The sequence below is a fragment of the Polypterus senegalus genome, chromosome 1 (assembly GCF_016835505.1).
Source record: "Polypterus senegalus isolate Bchr_013 chromosome 1, ASM1683550v1, whole genome shotgun sequence".
In the NCBI taxonomy this organism is placed as follows: Eukaryota; Metazoa; Chordata; class Cladistia; order Polypteriformes; family Polypteridae; genus Polypterus; species Polypterus senegalus.
In genome coordinates this window covers 97568960-97577886 of record NC_053154.1, presented here as the reverse complement: position 1 = coordinate 97577886, position 8927 = coordinate 97568960, and the positions used below count along the sequence as shown (strand labels likewise).

The 8927-nt window shown below is 38.3% G+C and overlaps 1 pseudogene; it reads left to right on the top strand.

Moving 5' to 3' along the window:
• Positions 1-542: 542 nt before the first annotated feature.
• LOC120526642 lies at positions 543-1883 on the top strand (annotated as a pseudogene).
• The last annotated feature ends 7044 nt before the right edge of the window (positions 1884-8927 follow it).

Here is an 8927-nt window from a genome sequence, read left to right as displayed (position 1 = left end):
ACCAGTCAACATTCAGAGTGTGGACAAGGAAGTGGTGCTGGGGGTTCACATAAACAACAAACTGGACTGGTTTTACAAAATAGATGTACTGCACAAGAAGGGCCAGAGCAAACAATACTTCCTAAGGAGACTGTTTTGATGTATGCAGGAAGCTGCTGAAAATGTTCTTTTGCTATGCTATGCTTCTCCACTTGGCAATAATATAACAAAATATATATAATATATATGTTACCGGCAATGTGTGAAAACCGGCATTCTATAGAACACCTAGGCAATGTATGCAATGCCTGAAATAGGATGTCAAAGTATGAAATACATCGCATTTCATACATTTCCTAGGCATTCTATACAATACCTAAACGGCAAACCGGCAGAGTGTAGAATAAGCTTATTCTCACCAGAACATTTCGTCAGTGGCGCCTGGATCTTTGTTCGTCCGTGTGGAAGCACGTGTGTTTGCTGTGCCGCAGCAGAGATTGTTCCATATATTGTGGTGGGTGAAGTACCGCTACAGAAGCTGACTCATATTATGCTGTGTGAAGATGGGAGAAGAGAATGTAGTGTACTGGCAAGAATCACGACATGCTGACATACGGCAACAGTTCTACAAAGAACTATCCCAAATACAAGCCAACGCTGCTAAAAATTGTGTTTTTCTAACGGAAGCCACTTACGAGAAGTTAGTGAATGATGTAACAAAGGCTAAAACAACTACTAAGAAGGAACCACGGAATTATTGGCTGCTGAAACGCTACGATGTGATAATGGTAGAGAACAAAAGAAAGTTGATTTATCCTGTTAAAGAAGGCATCAGTGCTATCCAGTTTTACATCAGAGATTCTGAATTATTTGACATACTTCACGACACTCATTTGGCCATTGGCCATGGAGGACAAGACAGAATGTTGAAAGAGCTTGCACCCAAATAGAAGAACGTTACCCGTCATGACATTGAACTGTATATTCACCTTTGTGAGCCATGCCAGAAGAAACAAAAAGGTGTAAAAAAAGGCATTGTAGTGAAACCTATGGTGTTTTCTGATTTCATTTCCCACTATAAGGTGGATCTAATCAATTTTCAGTCTGATAAGGAATACAAGTTTATAATGGTGTACCAAGATCATCTCACCAAGTTTGTGGTTCTCAGGCCTCTCAAATCAAAGACAGCGGAAGAAGTAGCTTGCAACTCGATAGACATATTTACGTTGCTTGGTGCACCATCGATTTTACAGTCCGACAAAGGTCAGGAATTTGCGAATAAAGTGGTCAGCAGCCTGAAGAAATACTGGCCAACTTTGAAGATTGTCTATGGGAAGCTGCACCACTCACAAAGCCAGGGAAGTGTCCAAAGAGCTAACCAAGACATCGAAAATATGCTGTCTACTTGGATGCAAGATGAAAAAACTGACCGCTGGAGCGAGGGAATACGGTTCGTCCAACTTATTAAAAACAGGGCCTTTCACACTGGGATTCAGAGAACACAGTACGAAGCTCTCTTTGGCTGCAAAGTTAAAGTGGGTCTCACAACGTCTTCCATATCCCAAGATGTTTTACAAGGTGTACAGACAAAAGAAGAACTGGAAAAGATAACAGAAAGTGTACAAACAATACAGCTGGAAGAAACAGACCATCCGACAGAAGAGACTGAGGTTACTGCACAAAATACTGACGAGAATTCAATCCATGATGAAGGAAACGAAAGTAGCAGGGAAGACATGGATAGTGAAGAACCCTCCTTTTCTGCCATGTTTTGTGTGTGCTTAAAGGAAAGCAGTGGTGCCCATACGTGCAGAAAGTGCGGCCGAAACGTTCATGCGATCTGTGGACATGCTAATAAAGACAATGTAGGTGAGGAAATGGAAGGTTATGGGGTTAATATTTGATGTACTATTTGCTTCAACATTGAGAATCTAGTAGAAAGTAAGAGACAATCGAAAGGGAATTTAGAAGTACAGGCCAAAAAAATGAAAAAGGACACTGACAAAAAATTCCCTCCTGCATCTTTGGGGGACACTGTGCGGGTTCCTATCCCTGATGTCGACAAGGGGCGTGGTGATCCGCAAAATCTCTTGGCAGTTGTTATGAATGTGATAGAAGACGGGTTTTACCGACTTGGAATGGTGCGAAGAATTTTGAACCAACTCTATGCAAGATCACAATTCAGTGTTTGTCAAAAGGGCTTACTCAAGGTTGAAGACGTTCCTGACCACGAAATAGCTCTTCGATCTGCTGCTACTGCTCAGTCCACAGGATGTGGCCAAGGATTTGTGAGGTGTATGTGCAAGACTAAGTGCCAAAACAACAAATGCCTTTGCGTAAAAAAGAAAATTAATTGCAATTGAAAATGCCATTCTAGCCTTCCTTGCTGCAACAAATAGTAGGCTAAGTAAGGACACTTCTGATTCTTTTGTTCTCCCAGTAAGCATATCCTGTAGTTCATTTTGTATTTCTTCTTTCATTTTTAGACATTTTGTTATTAAAGACCTTTCCAATCTGGACATTTCACACTTGGCGTAAAATAGTACTTGTCATTTTTATAATGCAATGCCTAGGAAAAGTATGTAACAACGCAGATATTTCATACCTTGCCTAAAAACGGCAGGCATCGTATACATTACCTATGTATTCTATACAATACCTGCTTTTCACACATTGCCGGTAACATATATAATATACATTTGATTTTATTAAACTAGGGGGCACTACACAATAACCACTTCGCGGCTCTGCCTCTACGTATGGGGAAGCGGATGTACAATTTAAACAGATTGTTATTTTCATGGGAATTGTTACATATGGATAATAGAACTAACTATTTTACATTACAGCAAGTAATTAACCATAATAAAAAAAATAGTAAAATGTAATTAATTGAAAGAAAATTATGTTTCATGTTGCGTTAGAGGTATTCGTTGTGTTATACGTTTTTGTTCTGTTTGGCTTTGAAATTAAAATGCAAATAATTTTTAAGCTTACACTTTTACTGTAAAACTTCAGTAAAAACAATATTTGGAATTAATTGAAGTTTGATTCTGTGTTTGGACTTACATCGTGACAACGCAACGTATAACTGCCCGTGAGTGAATATTGTTTCTTTCTCTCTAATAAATAAACTGAATTTTTCGAATGCTCGTTCCTGTGATTTGTTATTTGTCATAGCAAAAGTTATTCTAACGGGAAACTGTAAATGTTTTAATATGAATGGCATATCAAGATCTCCTTTGGTGTACTACATTACCTTTCTTGTCGCCTTTGAAAATTTTACATGTTAGAATTTTGAATACAGCTAATCTTGTCCTATTGCATAGCTCATCGCTCATGCATAAATTATGCAATAACGTTACGATATATCCTCCTTTCAATAGTAAAATTAGCTTATGGAAGACCAGATGGTGTTAACAGTTGATGTTTTCCTCTTCCACACCATCACTACCAACTGTTTCAGCATAGTCTATTACCACGCATTTAACCAATTTGCTGTCTAACCGATCGACAGTTTTCACAGTTTTGTTTCTCGGTGCTAGGGTTGCCTGTGTACTCATTTCTTCTATTGATAACCCTTCGGGATAAAATTCTTCAATAAAATTTGAACATAATAAGTCTTCTTTTATTGGGAACTTAAAGTGAGGAAAACGTAAAAATTTATAAGAGCTGAGAATGCAGGAACTGTGTCTGACAAAAGCATTCACACGAATGAAAGGTGAGAGGGCCGTGGGCGTGGGCCGTTGACCGGAAATGGTTGAGAGGAGGGCGAGACCCCCTCTATGAACTTGAAAAAATCTCTTGGCAATAGTCTTGTCTCATCTCAACATTTTCCTTTATAGAGAGTTGTATTACTGGGTGGCATGAAGATGAAAAGCTTAATATTGATGTCTTAGAAGTTTAAAAGACTAAGTTTATGTATTTTAACAATGTTTGCATTGTTTTTTCTCTGGATACTCTGGTCCCCCAATATAACAGTATTGTGCATCTTCAGTTAATTTAAAACTGTAAAGGGCCTACACTCCACGTTATGTGAATTTGCCCTGTGATGGCCCAACTCCCATCCAGGACCCATTTCTGCTTTGCTGCCCATGCTGCAGGGATAGTCTTAGATCTCAGAGAGCCTAAGATGGAACATCTTGGTTTATGGAAGAATGGAAATATTTATTGCTGGCAACATCTGGCACAGTTGTTATATTAGTTGCCCAGTATTCTAGGAAATCTGTTAAAAGAGATTGAAGGAATTTAACCTTTTCAGTTTAAGCAAACAGAAAATAATATGTGACATGATTCAAATGTATAAATTTATAGTTTAGTATGATGGGCCCCTGTCTCAAGAAGAATACAGGGACACAGAAACTTCTTAAAGGAAGATTTTGCACGAAAGTTACTAATGTTTTCTTCACACAAAAACCATATGGAATAAAATACCAACTAGTGTGGTGGAGAGTAGGACTTTAAGGACCTACAAAACCGTGAAATGGTTGGGCAAGCAGGTGGACTGAATGGCCTGTTCTCTTCACAATTGTTCTAATGTTCTAATGAGTGAGGTTTTCTTTTTGTACTCTAGATTCAGATAGGATAGCCTCTGGTGCTTTGTATTCCTCTTTTTAAAAAAGTGGAGAAAGAAAATTCACCCATCCATTATCCAACCCACTATATCCTAACTACAGGGTCATTGGGGTCTGCTGGAGCCAATCCCAGCCAACACAGGGCACAAGGCAGGAAACAAACCCCAGGCAGGGCGGAAAGAAAATTCATTGATATCAAAAAGTTATTTCTGTAGTAGTGCAACAATGATTTAATGTGAACTTTATTGATGAATCACATGGCTTGCTGGTTCAGTGGTTAGTGTTACTTCCTTACAGATCCAGATTCTTGGGATAAAATCCCACACCTGGTTGTTGCCTGTGTGAAATTTGTAGATTCTTCCCATGTTTGTGTGGGCTTTTTCTCTGGGTTTCCCAGCTTTCCTCACTCATCACCAAAGACATGCAGGTTAAACCTAATTAGCAACTCTAAACTGCTCATTTATCCATTTATGTGTTTGTGTGTTTAAGTGGATTCTGTTGTGGGCTGCACTATATCCATGGTTTCTTCACGGCTTGTATACAATGGATGGTGCCAGGATAGGAACTTTGAATCCTACAACACAGGAATGGATTAAACAGTTTTGGTAATGTTATGTCATGTGTGGACACTAGATAGCGTTCCAGCTTCCCAAACCCAACACAACAGACACATGGTACAAGTTAAAAGCATAAGAGTCTTTTTATTGCGTGGGCAACTCTTCACATCAGCGTTCCCCACGACCACAGTCACAAGTACAATAATAGTACAGCACAATGACTCTTCTTTCTTTCTGTCTCTTGTTCTTTGCCTCCTCCACTCTTCACACCTAGCAAGTCCTCTATTTGGTTTCTGCACTTCAGCCCACATGGTCTGAAAGCACTTCTGGGTATGGCAGAAACCCCATGCTATACAGCTCCTCAGTCTTTGCAGCATCTCTTGGTGGCACCAACGGTACCCAACAGGACTAAGGTAAAGAACTCTAAGTTCCATGATGCCCTGTGGGAGTCTGGGGCACAGTTGCAACACTAGGGGAGCTGCCATCTACCATTCTAGTGGAGGCAGTGCCCTAAAGAAGTTACCTTCCCCTATCCTTCCATTTCTTGGACTGCCGGCCATCCCTTATAAATGTTACATTTATTGCTGAACCCACACATACAATGTGTTGTTCATGTTCATAGGAAATGTTCACTCATTATATTTTACTTTAAAACTTGTGTTTAACTCCTCTTGTATAAGCAAAAGGTATAGATTAATATTAAAGTATATAATGGTTAATGTATTTTACACTAGTGACGTCCCTGCAGTTATTTTTGTCAGGAGGTATTTTCTTTTTTAGGAACAATTGTGGGGTCTCATCTCCACATAAGAGTGCCAATCCTGACACCACACTGCTCATTTCTCTCTGAAGGCATCATTCTGTAAAATAATTGGTTCCAGTAATGTTGGACATAGAGAAGAACAAGAATGGAGTTGTGTAGAGACCACTTTTAAGTCATTAAAACAGGTGACATTATTTTAGTGTGATTCTTTTAAAAAGTATAGAACACTTGTGTATACTGCAAATCAAATCCTTAATTCAGTCAAAAAAGCCAACCGAAGAAAATCTGAAGTGCAAGAATAAATAGATGGAGTAGGCAGCATAACAACTCAGACACCAGAACCAAATGTTTCCTTATGATTGTGAGAATGAGATCTTGGAATGGTTTTCAAGTTCACCAACGAAGGCCAGGAAAAAAAAGGAAAATAAAACAACTACATAATTCGTTCCAAAACTCTGGTCGTAAACCGATTTGGTCGTGAACTGATGTAATTTCCCCCAAAGGATTGTATGTAAATACAATTAATCTGTTCCAGACCGTACGAACTGTATATAAATATATTTTTTAAAGATTTTTAAGCACAAATATAGTTAATGACACCATAGAATGCACAGCGTAATAGTAAACTAAATGTAAAAACATTGAATAACACTGAGAAAACCTTGAACAACAGAGAAAACTAACACTGCAAGAGCTTGTGCTATAGCACTACGAACCGCTTGCTAAAAACACTTTTTTAATGAATTTTAAGCACAGGGGAAAAAATTTACATTTGAAAAATCAGTAATTTAATAAACCACCAAGAAAAGTAACATTGCAACAATGCACACTACGATCCGATCGCTGTAAACAGAAGTGAAGTGGAGGTTAAAATCCAATAGAAAAAAGACTTCATTAAATACAATGAGGTTAAAACAATGCTGGGATCTGTCTTTTTAAAAACAAGCCTGGTACATTCTTTAACTGCCTTCTCGGCCTTATGTGTCCAGCCGTCTCTCTCTCACTTGTGTGTCTCTCTCATTTGTGCGCGCGTCTGTGTGTGTCTCTCTCACGCGCGTGTCTGTGTGTGTGTCTCTCTTGCTCGCTCACTCGCTGCACAGGGAATGCACAGGGAGAGACTGAACACGTGCGGAAATCACCGTCGCGCACAAACCGAAAGGGAAACTGGCTTGTTCGTATACCGAGTGTGTATTCGTGAACCGAGGTTCCACTGTATTTATGTGTGGAACCGGAGGTTGGTATTAAAGGAGTAGCACAGCCATCTCACAGCTCCAGAGTATCTACCACGTCAATGTCTCCCCATGTTTGTGTCCAAGTTCTCTGGATTTTCTCACACATCATAATACGTGCAATTTATGTTATTTGCCCATTTTAAACTGGTCTGGTATGAATAATTGTGAGGGTGTGATTGTGTGTTAGACCTCTTATAACATGCAAGATGCTGAAAAATTAGTTCATGCTTTTGGTTTCAGTTGGCTAGATTACTGTAATGCACTCCTCTCAGGACTACCTAAAAAAGACATCAACTGATTGCAACTAGTGCAGAATGCAGCTGCTAGAATGTTAACTCGGAAACGAAAATCCTAGCACATTACCCCAGTTTTGATGTCATTACACTTGTTACCTGTGTCATTTAGAATTAACTTTAAAATGCTGCTTATGGTTTGCAAAGCCTTAAATAATCTTGCTCCATCTTATATTATGGAATGTCTTACACCTTACACTCCAAATCATAACCTTAGATATTCAAATGAGTGTCTGCTTACAATTCAAGAGCTAAACTTAAAAGAAGTGGTGAGGCAGCCTTCTGCTGTTATGCACCTAAAATCTGGAATAGCCTGCCAATAGGAATTCACCAGGCTAATACAGTGGAGCATTTTAAAACACTGCTGAAAACACATTACTTTAACATGGCTTTCTCATAGCTTCATCTTAGTTGAATCCTGATGCTCTTTATATTCAATTAATTATCATTATTATTCATGGTGGCTCCAAAATTTATACTAACCCCTACTTTCTCTTCTATTCTTTTTCCGGTTTTCTGTGGTGGCCACAGTCCACATGACCATCATCATCAAATTCTTCCATGAGAACCCTGAATACAATGATGACTGATTGAGGTCATTTATGTTAGAATGCCTAGAGGGGGCTGGGCGGTCTTGTGGCCTGGAACCCCTGCAGATTTTATTTTTTTCTCCAGCCTTCTGGAGTTATTTTTTGTTTTTTCTGTCCTCCCTGGCCATTGGACATTACTTTTATTCTATATTAATTAGTATTCCTTAATTTTAATTATTTATTTTGTCTTTCTTCTTCATGTAAAGCACTTTGAGCTACATTGTTTATATGAAAATGTGCTATATAAATCAATGTTGTTGTTGTGTGTGCCCTGTCATAGACTGGCATTTTATTTGCGGTTAGTGTCTATTGCACAAAAATAGGCTCCATCTTTCTATGATCCTGCAAATGAAAAAAAGTGAATTTTGTGAAATTAATAAATGAAAGAACTGAAGGGTTTAGTACAGATGTTGCAAAAGATTCTCTGTCTCATTCTGCAACCACCCATCGGAGAGAGATTTTGGTCATCAGTGATAAGCTATGCCCTTAAAGGCTTAACACAGTAAATAGCTGAAAGTTTTGTACTGAGGTGATTCATTCGTCAACAGTTTTGTCTTTATTTGAATGCTTAATTCAATGCTGATAAATTAATAAGTGAATTAATACAGGAAATGACAGACGGACATCTGTGACAATATATATCTATATATACTAGCAAAATACCCGCGCTTCGCAGCGGAGAAGTAGTGTGTTAAAGAAGCAATGAAAAGAAAAGGAAACATTTTGAAAATAACGTAACATGATTGTCAATGTAATTGTTTTGTCACTGTTGTGAGTGATGAGTGTTGCTGTCATATATATACAGGTATATATATATATATATATATATATATACACACACACACATATAAACATATATATATATATACATATCCATACATATATACATATACACAAATATACATATATATATATATATACACACACACACACATATAT